A 12,958-nucleotide genomic window follows, 5' to 3' on the forward strand; every position below is an offset into this window, starting at 1 on the left:
CAGATTGCATGTGCACAGCATACACATATCTATGCTGTATACATAGCACCAGCAAAAATTAAGCAAAGGAAAAGCAAACTCAAAGAGATGCCGCCACACAAAATCTCATCTACAATCAGGTTAACAAAACAAGTAAACACGTTTGCAAGGCTAGTACGATCTAGGAAGATTTTCATTCCTCAGTCCAACTTTAGGATAAAGCAGTAGCGGAGTCCTGCTCTGTCTGAAGCCCCAGTATTTCAAGTTCTCAGCACCAGAGAAGCTAATTAACAAAAACCAAAGGATGATGGAAAGAAGCCAGATAAGCCATAAACCTCTCCAGATATAAGCGCGCAGCGAGCAAGATAATAAAAAGTCAGCAGGATTTACCGTTTTAATTATCCAAGTGGGCGTTTTGTTTGGGTTGGAGTTTTTGTGGAAGCGCCGGGAGCTGTTTCCCCGAGGACAGGTCCGTACGCATCCACACCGCGGCACAACGCGGAGCGCAAAGCAGTAGCCACGGCTCCCCCTCAAAAAAAAAAAAAAAAAAAAAAAAAAAAAAAAAAAAAAAAAAAAAGCGAAGAGGAAAAAAATAAAACCACAGGGAGAGGAAGGAAGAGGAGGTACCCCGCCGGCCGGGCCAACTCCGCCGGTTTTGCTCCCGCAAGGCTGATAGAGGCGGCTGCTCGGCGCAACTTGCGCACCGGGCGGGTGGAGAGGCGGGCACCAGGAGGCGGCGCGGTGCGGCTTCACCGCGGCCCCCGGGGGCTGCCCAAGGGCTGAGCCGGACACGGAGAGCGTCCCCCCGTGGATCCCGGGTATCCAGCGCTGGGTGGAAGGGATGCTGCGCGTTCGCCGCCTTTTCAGTCTCCGCCTTGTGCCAAAGCAGTGGGTGGGAGGGGAAGTCTGTATCAGTCTCTCATCTGCCGCGGGTTTTTGGATCCTCCGAAGTGCTGCTGTCTTCCTCCCAAATATTATGAGCAAGCTGTATGTGATGCGGTGCTGAGGTGGAATATGTGCTCAGCTCTCTGCAACGGTTGCATGCCATCTGGCAAAGCTGTGTGTTTAGACCAGGAGATTTGGAAATGGCCAATACTTTGCCACTCGTAAGCCATAACTGAAGATACTCAACTGCTATCCTTGAGGTGAGCCCCGTGCTCTGCAGCACCCACCAGCAGTTGAGCATCTATTTAGTGCCTTCCCTCTGCCTCCCTGGCACTCAGTGCTGGGTCTGCATGTGCAGCACATTCCTGCAGTTGCTTCTAGCATGGCATCCCAGAACACTGAGCACAACGTGGATAACCTATCTGCAAGCACAGCTTTCTGCTTCTCTTACACTTCATGAAATTGACTTTCCTCATGGACATTTTACATTGGTAATAATTGAACTCTATGCCCCCTTTCATCATTTCATGTTTGTGGTTTGCTTGGATCTCTGCTTACGTAAGCATTTGCTTTTGAAACAAAAAAAGAAATGTAATGGGGGAAATCAACCCCTATATGCCAGAACACCTGTGTAGATAACAACCCTAACGCTTTCTCTCATCCTATGGCAGCACTGTAGTTCCATCAGTTTCCTCAGAGGCAGTCTCACTTGGTCATTTGGCAACTGACAGCACCTGTGGTGGCTGCTTAGTGCTTGTCTTTCTGCACACCTTTAAGGTTCCAGCTCTATATGAGCTGAATGCAAGTTAAGGCTCTACTGAATAAAGTCTTCTTCCTCAGCCACCAATTGAGTGCATCTCCTGCTGAGTTTTGATTAAAAGAATGAAGTTTTAATTATACAAGTGACCTTAGCAATAAAAGAGGTTAAACAGAACAGTCTTGCTCCGTCCATTGCTCCTGGTGAGTAGGAGATGACTGTTTATTATTAACCTGCATTCACACTGTAGTGTACTTCTGGGCTTCAATTGATGCCATTACAGTGAACCTAACGGAGGATGTGAAAGTGCCTCTCTAGAACAGACAATTTAGTATGTTATTTTTCTGTTTCTATGAACATAGAAAAAGATTTTGTCCTAGAGAAAAAGGCTTGAGTAACATTGATACTGTCAGAAATTCTCCAATAATTCCCAAAACAGTGTGCTGGAGCATTGGTTGTCACAGTGTGAGCAACTAATCTTTCCAGTTCCTTCTTCAAATACCTCCTTAGGGCTTCTTGCTTCCTGCAGTGTGATGCTCACAACACACTTGGGAACTGCTCCTTGGTACTCTGTGCTTTGTGCTCTTTTGGTTTTAAAACATTGCTCAGCTTCAGATTGCACTTTTTTGAACAAAGCTATCCCTGCCCAGCACAGTGGCATCTTGGCCAGCTGCTGTCTCTCACAGCAGTAGTTTTGATGATAGCAAGAAAGGGCTTTGATTATAACAAGTAGCAATTTAAGGCTTATTTCCAAGAGTAATTTTTCTGTTTTGCTGTTTTACATAGGAGCAGTTACACTGGGTCAGAGAAGAAGTTGTTCAAAGCCCATTGTCTCCTCTCAGAAGAAAGCTGGTAGTGAGTTGGAGAAAAGTACATGACCTGAGAAGCCTTGTCCTGTATACTCTTGTCTTCCTGAAGCATAGGCACTACTCCCTTTGTGAACATTTTTATTATGTTGGTATCCACAGTGCCTCTTCAGCAAGCCATTTGGTTTAAACTTCTGTGTGGTTTTCTGTTTTGTTTTCTCTTCTTGTGTGTTAAACTGAATGTCAAACAGCTGTGACAATTTTCTTCTTAACTGATATTTTCATTAGATGAGATACACCTATTGAAACCCCCGTACTTGAAAAATTTGCAGGCCAGTGAACAGGTAATAGTTGCATTCAGGGCTATTGCAGTAACTAGGGGGAGAAAGGCCTATGCTTACATACTTCGATCTCAATTCTTCGGAGCCAGTTTTTTGTTCTGAGTTCCATGGAGCCTGTCTTGTTAAAATCATGATCCTGAACTCAGGCTCCAAGACACTATGACAGCACAAATAGTAATAATAATAATAAAAGATTATCTGAATATTTTAAAATAAACAATACGTTGGCATGGTGTCTGGGCAGTGGATGCAGAACACTGATGTGTTTTGTGCCATCACTGCATGATTTTAGTCCCTTTCTGAGTAACTTCATGCAATGTAACTTTTTATGTAACTATTTTTTAGATGAGAAATAAAATAATATGATTAAATGAAATCAAGATCGTAGCCCTGTTTGATTCTAAACAACGTTCACCACAGCGATGAGAGTCCAATTTCTTAGAATCACAGAATCATAGATTCATCATGATTGGAAAAGATTTCCAAGATCATTTAGTCCAACTACCCTCCTGTAACCAACATTTCCCACTAAACCTTGTCCATCAGTACAACATCTAAATCCCTCTTGAACATCTCCAGGGACAGTGACTCCACCACCTGCCTGGGCAGCCTGTTCCAGTGCCTGGCTACTGTTTCAAAGATGATTTTCCTAATGTCCAATCTGAACCTTCCCTGGTGCAATTTGTGGCCATTTCCTCTTATCTTACCACTAGTTACATGGAATGAGTCCAATTTCCACCTCACTACAACCAACCTCCTCTCAGGTAATTGAAAAGAGCAATAATGTCACCCTTGATCCTCCTCCAGACTAAAGAATGTCAGTTACCTCAGCTAGTTCCCATAAGGCTTGTTCTCCAGAACCATTACCAGCTTTGTTGCCCTTCTCTGAACATTCTCCATGACATCCATGTCTTTCTTGTAGCGAGGGGCACAAAACTGAACACAGTACTCAAGATGCAGCCTTGCCAGGGCTGAGTACAGAGAGCTGATCGCTTCCTTGCTCCTTCTGGCAGCACTACTTCTGATATAAGCCAGAATGCCATTTGCTTTCTTGGCCACGTGGGCAAACTGCTTGCTCCTGTTCGGCTGAGTATTGACCAAAACTCTCAGATCCTTTTCCTCTTTGCAGTTTTCTAGCCACTCTGCCCCAAGCCCATAGTCTTACATGGAATTGTTGTGGCCAAAGCTCAGGACCCAGCACTTGGTCTTGTTGAACTCCATCCCATTGGCCTCAGCCCAGTGATCCAGCCTGCCCAGATCCTGGGGGTGGGGCCTTCCTACCCCCAGGCAGATTGGCACTTCCTCCCAACTCAGTGTCATCTGCAAACTCAGTGAGGGTGCACTCAATGCCCTCATCCAGGTCATCAATAAAGATATTGAACAGGACAGGCCCCTATACCAGCCCCTGGGGAACCAGCATCTTCCTTGACCTGACAGGGCCACCAGCAACTCAGTCATTTGTTCTGAGACAGTTCTTCAGGTATGCCTATGGCCAAAGAAATTCCATGGGGTACTTGTCCATTTTACCATCTGATTGTCTCCACAAAGTACTTTAAATTGGAAAATCTGAATCTGATGATATCAGTAAGGGTACAGTTACCTACTACTTCAAAAGACAGCCTTTCTTGGTGTCCGCCTGCAGGACTGTTCTGCAGTGCATGCATGACTTGAGAAGATAGAATTGTGTTGGGTGATAGTGTGCTGGGCTGTGAAGCAAGTGCAGGGGGAGGTTGTCACAGCGAATCCCCTGTTCAAGTCAATGTTTGAAGTTCCAGTAACCAGTTGGGTTGCTTTTCTCTTTCTCTCTGCAAATTTAATTTGGTGTGTAGAAAAGAATCTGAGCTCATTTGTAAACCTATGTCCTTTGTAAATTCTCCTTACAGTTAATCAGATTGACAGTTTGATTCTCCTGTGAGAGATTCCCTTGACTGCAATCCCTATTTCTTTCTGGGATGCTCTTTTTTCTAGATATTGAAAAGCCTTAGCTGTTCCTTTCTTCTTCACTCCTTCCTGTTCATTGAAAGAAACCTGGTGGCTAGAGTTTGCTGCCTGCCTTTCTGCATAGGCTTCCTTTCTGCATAGTCTGTACCGCACTGTGGAAACTGATAGCATGTTTTAATGAGATGTTATGTACTTTAGCTGGGTATTTGCAGCTTTTGTTGTCACCTTACTTGTGCTGTACCAGTATTGGCTGTTGATCTTAAGGCAATATGACACAAAGGAGAGCCACTAAGCACTCTCTGAGAATAGTAGACAGGTCCTGACCTTGATTACTCAGATGTAACCACCAAAGGCATTAAGCACAAAACAACACAACCTGATATGAGAAAATACATAATCAATGAATATACAGATGCTATAATTAAGAAATATGCAGGAAAATTAGGCTAAACAGGTTATCATGCTAAAGAAGAATGGATGGAAATCTTACCTTTGCCTTGAGATTTCTGAGAAGACTCCAAGAATAGTGATCTCAAAAGAGATCCTTCCCCAGTGGTAGTCAGCTCTTAAATGAGGTCTAGGAGAAGTGGAGCCAGGCTCCACCCCTTCTGGTAGCACAGGAGAATTGTCTTCACCTGTGTTCCCAGGGCTGACTCATTGCTCACCTCAGGCGGTCAATCAGAGGTTCAAGCTGTGATTCAGCAGTTCCCACATAGATGAATAGAGCAGGTAGGGTTGCCAGAAGAGGTTTCTTCACCCTGTATTTATGATAGGCAAGTAGAAAAGCTACTGCTCAGTCTCTGGGGCTACACTGTCTTAGTGAAGAACCTCTCTGGCCGAGGCAGCCAGTATCAAGAGGATATGAGTGCCTTTTTGATTGGTGCTGCTCTGCCCCTAGAAGAGCTCTAGCAGACCACATACATCCTGATTTACTTGGTGTAAACAAAGTAAATGCTGGTTTGGACACCGAATCAGCATAATGTGGAGATCCAGATCAGGCTCAGCTGGAGAACAGATCCTTCAGAGCAGTGCTCAAAGGCTCAGCATGTGGCTGGGTGGAAAAGAGAAGCAAGAAGATCCATACTAAACTTGTAGTGCAGCTGCTGGCAATTGGCATTAGTCATCTTTGGGAGCTGTAGCCAAGTGCCAGGGTGACCATGCGACTGATGGCTCACAGTCCTTGCCCTTTCTGCTTCACTATAAATACCCGCACATTTGGGATAAAATGTGATGTGAGGATGTCTGGCTAATTTCAGATGACAGTAGTTACGGTGTTATTATTTATATTACCGTGTCTCAAGAGCAAAGAATTTAGCCTCTGACTCTGCCTTGCATAGCTGCTGCCATGCTATGCTCTGCCCCTAATGAGGGTCATTTGGGCAGGTCAGCAAGAATGGTGACAGATTGTTTGTGGTTTGCAGTTCCAGGTACTCAGCCTCTCTCAATATCAGGCCATTTGTTTGCAACCTTTAATTAAAGCACTCACACCTCCTTTAAGTCTGACTATTAAGTGAGAATGAAGATTGCTACTTAGGAAAACATCTGATTATCTTTGCTCAATGAAATGCGTATATTTCATTGCTGTGTATCCAGGCAGGTGAAAATGTGAAAATGTTTACCCTCTGCAAACAGTACTTATTTTTGATCACAGAATCACCAAGGTTGGAAAAGACCTACGAGATCATCCAGTCCAACCATACACATATCACCAATAGTTTTCACTAAACCATGTCCCTCAACACAAAATCCAAATGTTCCTTGAACACCTCCAGGATGGGTGACTCCACCACCTTCCTGGGCAGCCCATTCCAGTGCCTGAAATCAATGTATTCATACCTCTCTCATCACATTCTGCCATTGGATAAAACTCAAACATGCCCCAAAGCAGCTTTAGTTGGTGTATGAGACAGGTCTTTTTGGGTTACTAGACTCCAAAGAAAACAGAAAGGCCAAGACTCCCTCTTGAAAAAGGGAGAAGGTGAAACTTCTATAAATAGAGGGAGAAAAAGAAAATGCTTGGGCATTGTCACGTGCTGCTCAGGATGGTGGTGGAGTCACTGTCCTTGGAGGTGTTCAGGAACTGTGTGGATATGGCACTGAGGGTTAGTGGACATAGTTAGTGGACATGGTGGGGATGGGTTGATGAGTGGACTGGGTGATCTTATGTTTTTTTCTAACCTTAACGATGCTATATACAGCAGTGTGTAACTGAGGAATGAGAAATGGACTGAGACTTTAAAAAGAATGAGTGTTGACTCGTGACGTACGGTAAAAAAGGAACCAAGTGACAAGTTACACAGAAAGAAAACATGAAACATAGTGTTAGCAAAACATGTTTCCTGAGTGTGAAAACTGAACCTGACATACAGCTGAGAGGGAAATCAAAGGTCCCTGGATGCTGATGCCCTGATTTACAACTAGATTATATCAGAATGAAGTTTAATCTCTCTTAGATTTAGTAGCTTCCATTCCAGTTGTCCACTGTTTTTTAGAGGAATACTTCAAGCCAACGTATATCAATTTGTATGTTCGTGTAGTAAGCACTACAGAAGCCAGAAAAATCCATATGCTTTCCTTCTTCCTTCAAAAGTGAGGATGTCCTCCACATTTCATTTTTTTTTTTTTTTTTTTCTAAAGCCTAGAGACTACGTAATACATTTCTTTATCTGGACTGATAACTGCCTAAGAGATTAGGTAGATCTGTCATTTCTAAGTAAGTACTAAATCTATTCTTACTTATAACAAAGAACAGAAGGGTCTGAGGGAATCTTTAGGTGAGAGTCACTAGAGAAATCTTGATCATTTTCCCTGCTAAATTACTAGGTACCTACGTTTATCAGACTGGGCAGATTGTTGCTTCTAGGAATGCATGTTTTTATCTTCTGGAAATTGTATTTTCTCCTTGGCTGGGTGCTACTTTTCTGTCAGCTGCTGTGATCATGCTTGCACATACTCATAGACAAGTATCAGAGAAGTATGAAACTGGAAATCTACAAGTTTCATAAGCCAAAGGAAAAAATGCTAATTGGAGGGTGAAGTGGTACACAGTATGCTTACAGCTACATAGGCAATAGTGTCATTGTTCAAAACATGATTAAAATATATGTGATACATCAAGATAAAAAGCTTTCTGTAGGGTATAAAACAGTAATATAAATAGCAACTTCAGTACTCAGTTCAGTAATGACAAAAAAGGAGTATCTCCTTTTCCGCCAAAGAGAAATGTCCTGCACAAATGCTGATCATGAGAACTACTGCTGTCAGTAGTACTTGTAGAGATGTGTCAGTGTTGATTTAAAAAAACAACTCAGTGGCATTGGGATAACTTCTGAAAATGGCAAAATGGCAAAAGAAAAGCATAGTCTCTGCTTAAGTATGCACCAAAATGCCAGTAACAGAGGGAGGAGGGATTGCTAGCACTGCTTTGAGGAAAAATATATTTAATTCCACTTCAACACAACCTAAAGCAACTTTAGTTGAAGAAGGGAATGTGGACTAGACCCTACAGTGTTCCACTTTACTCTTCTTTCTCCTAATTTCTCCAGATATTGCCTTTTCTATAATCTGTTTCTCTTCTGTGTGTTTATAGGATTGATTTTATTTTCCTGCCATGTTATGTCATTTCTCTGTTTCTTTTATTCTTGTCATTTAATGCACCACCTTTTCTTCTTTCTATTTACTTTCTGTCTTCCTGTTTGTTTTTTGTCGTTGTTGTTTGTTTTGTTTTGTTTTGGTTGAAATTATTTCTTTTAAAGTTTCTCTTGGAAGCTTTGACCAAAGAGAAAGGATCTACCGGACAAGGGCTGCAGATACTATTGGTAAGTTACAATCACTTCTTCCAGTCTGGGCCTTTCTCACCTCTTGATGCTCAGCCACTTTTAGCTAAACAGGTTGGCTACTTTTTTAATAAAATGAATGTTAAAAACACAGTAATAATAATAGTGTTTAATGATATACAGTGTATCAGATGGGGATAAGAGAGCTATGTAGAATAGAGAAAAGGAAATTTCCAGCTATGTGAGATGAGGAAGAACTTACCTTCTATTTTATCAGTTCTAGGAAGCTGTGCCTTCACTCTGTCAAGTTCACACACAATGTTTCAAAATCCTTGGGAAGGAGCAAATGCAAGGAATACTATCTGCAAGAGGTAAACTCTGTACTAAAACACCTTCTGATGTTACAAAAGTCTTTCCCCTTGGATTTCCTAAGAGCATTTTATTCAGTTAGATTCCCATCCAGAAATCTGTATCTTTGTTCCCTACCAACAAGCCTCCAGAATTATTTTCATAACAAACAGCTTTGATCTCTGCCCATGGCAGTTGCCTCAATAAGCACGTTGATTATGCTCTGATTCAGCTGTATTGAAAAATCTTCTACTGAAACCTTTGGGCATGGTAATTTTCATTGACAAGTAGAGCCTTTGTCATCTTGGAGATATTTTCAAAACTAATGAGAGCTCGCCAAAGTGAATAACTCCATTCTCCCTGTTGTAGAGTAGATCTAATAACCCAAATCTTATGAACAGTCAAGACTGTAATCTGTAGGAAGGAAAAGGTAACCTTATCCGTCATGACGAAAGGCTGAGGAGGTGAATACGTAATCTTACAAAAAATACAATTAAGATCCACACTGGAGGAAGGGCAGAAAAAGAAAACCGAAGAGCAGCATAGCAGTAACTAATAGTTAAGTGACCTATACATTTGTCCCAGTTACATCTAATTAGTGTGTAAAGTCCAGCATCTCTTGCTTGAAGGCCTTTTATACTCTGTGGTGGACATTTGTGCTGATTTGGCTGAATAAGACCAAGAAGGCCTTGCTCATGGATAAATCAAAGGTTGTCACTGCTCCTGCCACCAAGTGCTGACTTCCATTAAGAGTGCAGGAGTTGAAAAAAAATCTCCTCCCCTATTCTTATCCTTCTTAATCCACTTAATCTACTCTGAAGATATTCAGAGATTTCCAGCACAGCCTAAGGTTCTCTTTAGGAAATCTTTGAGGATGGTTTTGGTTGACTGAAAAGTAAACAGACTGCATCATATAAATAATGTTTGAGATTAAGTATCAGGATTTGCTCAGATTTCTCTGAGTCTTTCTGTATTCTTGTGCTTGTATGCATATTTAGAAAATTCCATGGGAAAATGAAAAGCCCAGAGAAACATTTTTTGCAAAGATTTTGAGTCTTTGATTCTTGGGCGGTGTGGCTGGAGGACTGCATATTAGCCCATTTTCTAAGAATAAAAATTAAAATCAAACACAGATTGGTGTTGGTCAGCCAACTATTTCATGAGATCCCCAAGATCTAAAACTGGTAAAATTCATGGCAGTTCATTGCAGTCATCTTTTCAGCTATTCACAAGGGAGAAAAACATTTTTGACAGTTGTCTTTCTCTAAAAACAAAGATTGGGGAAGTTATTGACAGTTCTGCTTTAATTTCACCGTGTATCTGTTCATTTCCCGCTAGCTAACTCTCTCTCTTAAGTTTTCTGTCTTGTATTGCTTAGACTTCCCTTTTTCTCAAGAGGTGATTGGCTTTCTCTGTCACCCTGGAGGTCTGAATGTTTTCCTTGATTTCCTAGAATTGTTTACTTTTCTACATATTTGTTTCCTCTCCCTCCATTTTGCATCTGTATCTTTGTGTCTCTTCTAAATTGTGAACTCTTGCGTGCATCCATTAGCTATTAGATCCTCACCTGCTCCGTCACAAAGAAGCCCTTTGAGACACACTCTTCTCTATAATTCCTATGCTGTCAGTGCTTTTTACTTTCCAACTCTAATAAAGCCTTTGATCTTAACATTTAGTATAGACAATCTTTCAAAATCATTTCCATACACTTAAGAGTGGCTCTTACTTTCTATTCTTGTTATGTCATAGAATATTTGCGATTAGTAGTAAAACATGATTAGGTATTCTGTCACATCTGTGATCCTAAGATTTATCTGGCGTAGGAGAGATCTGTGGATCATTAATTCATATTTAGCCTTTTCTGTGTGAAGTTCAGTTACAACTTTTTTTGAACTTTAACCATTGTCTGATTGCTTTTACTTTTATGAAACTATCTTTACAAAAGAAAAAGAAAGTCTGGTGTGAGTACAAAGATGCCTCTTAAGTGTATTTCGCTGTTTGCCAAAAAGACTCGCAGGTTGGTTTCCTGAACTTTTGTGTGCACACGCCAACACAGAAAATTCCTTCACCAATATGTCGGAAAGTTTCTATTAGGGAATGTATTTGCAGTTAAAAATTAAATACTCTTACACTTAAAATTACATTATTTTGAATTTATAGGTGTAAAACTTGATATTCTTTTCGGTCTAGGAGGATCTTGAGACTGGGGAGCCATCTAGCTTTTATTGATATCAGATTAAACTGGGACATTGCCAGGTGATTTCTACAGAGGGACAGAAACAAGGGAGATGAGTTTGTTTGGTAGGAAGTGGAGGGCTGAAATGATTGCAGCTTGTTTTGGTTAGGTGAGTTGTTGGTCTCTGTCCTTCAGTAAAGCAGGTTGTTCTGATAAAGAAAAACAACAAACCTCAGCTGCAAACCTAGTCTTTCTGGGCACGCTGTTGTTTTGTTCTGTGCCGTGACTGAAGATTTAGCCCTTAAGACAGAATAAGACCTCCAGCAGGAATTTTAGTGTTCATGCATAAAATAGTACTGTTTAGGCATGATGGATGCTTAGAGAAAGGTAAACACAGCTGAGTTCACAGCATCTCTCTCAAATGTTGAAGTAAAGTCAAGGTAAGGTGGTCTACAGCTTATATGCTCATATCTTTCTGAAGGTTTGTGCAGATGAGGTTGCTATCTGTAGGAGCTGTCTTGCAGGACTACCATGGGGGTATCTTGGGTGAGCTCCAGGTGCTCTGGTGGCTTGGTTTTGTTGGCTTTGGCAATTCAGACAGTGTTGACTCTCTGACTCTCAAAAGTCAAAGTAATTATTCTTTTTATGCATATCATAAATATTGTCCCTCATGACATCTGATGTGGCTATGATACCGTTATGAGCGGGTAATGTGACCTTGAATGTTAATAATGATAACATGGGAGGGATAAGTCCTACTGTTCTGCAGAGTTGAAGCTTTATCTGAGAATGGTTTTGAGTATATGAAATTATATTTTACTGTAAGCCATAAGATAAATGTTTGGAATGAAGTAAATGAAATACTTTGATGCTCTGAAATGACTTATCCCTATGTTAACATTTGGTAAATACATTCTTCTGTCACTTGGTTCCTTTTCTGTATAACCACTTGTGGTTCATGAAAGCTTATAGAAAGGTTTGGCATCATTTTGCTGAAGAGGCAAAATTCTCAGCACTCACCTGTTTCCACATATTCTTTTCCTAAACAAAGCTGTTCTGTTATAACTCCAACATATGATTCAAAAAAACTTATGAGGCTCCTCAGAATATCACCTGCATGAGAGATTTGTACCTAAGATACTTCTCGATGATAAAATAATCTTTTTAGTACCCATTTGATTTTTCCTACCCTCCTTTTATTTCAAGCTAACTTTCTTTCAGGCTTTCTTGTAGAACTGGAGTATGCTGATCTTTAAGATGGGCTGTTTATGTTATATGGAAAACAATCCATTGTATATTCTTTTAAAGAAGAACTTTACACTGAACATAAAAGCTAAAAATGCTGTAACTTCTTAAAGAAAGGAAAACAGGAAACATTATGTGTTATGATTTAATATGAAGTTCATTAAGTAGAAAATTGCTGTTGGACTCCTTTCTTTGGAAAGTTGTATATGGGTATACTCTGGACATTGAAAGTTTCTAGTTGGTGAAAGTGTATGTGGGGATATATGTGGGATATATCTGTGGGATTTGTTCCTTCGGCTTTACACGCAAATATTAAGTACCTATTTTATAATTAGTGCTTGCAATGTGGATCAAAATACTGTGCCCTAAAATACAATTAGAAATACATATTATTGGGATAAATCAGCTGTTTCTTAATGGAGAGGTCATAACAAAATGTCCATAGATGACTGTAAATACACTTGTTTGCAAGTTTATTACCATCATGTTATTCTTTACTAAACCCTTTGAGAGAAGAAAAGCAAGGCGGTGAGAACAAAGTCTTTGAGTAAGTTAATATCTTTATAGCAATTATACAATTACTTAATATTTGTTATTAAGTATTTTTATTTATTCATTTTGGAGGAACTAAACATTCTAGAATGGTGGCTAAAATTCTAATACTCAAGTATAACAATTTCAAAAGAGCTGCAGATAAATGGATT

The 12,958-nt window shown here is 40.6% G+C and overlaps 1 protein-coding gene across 3 annotated transcripts in view; it reads right to left on the reverse strand.

Moving 5' to 3' along the window:
* HTR1F (5-hydroxytryptamine receptor 1F) overlaps positions 1-493 on the reverse strand; it is a 114,227-nt gene extending 113,734 nt beyond the window's left edge. For 2 of the 3 annotated variants that reach the window (XM_052703857.1, XM_052703865.1), the window contains exon 1: positions 370-492. The gene's annotated coding sequence lies outside the window, so the exon portion shown is untranslated. Of the gene's footprint in view, positions 1-369 lie in introns of all 3 variants that reach the window. The other variant, XM_052703871.1, reaches the window with a different exon arrangement.
* Between the last annotated feature and the right edge of the window lie 12,465 nt (positions 494-12,958).

The sequence above is a fragment of the Tympanuchus pallidicinctus genome, unplaced genomic scaffold, assembly GCF_026119805.1.
Source record: "Tympanuchus pallidicinctus isolate F22 unplaced genomic scaffold, pur_lepc_1.0 scaffold10, whole genome shotgun sequence".
Taxonomy (NCBI): domain Eukaryota; kingdom Metazoa; phylum Chordata; class Aves; order Galliformes; family Phasianidae; genus Tympanuchus; species Tympanuchus pallidicinctus.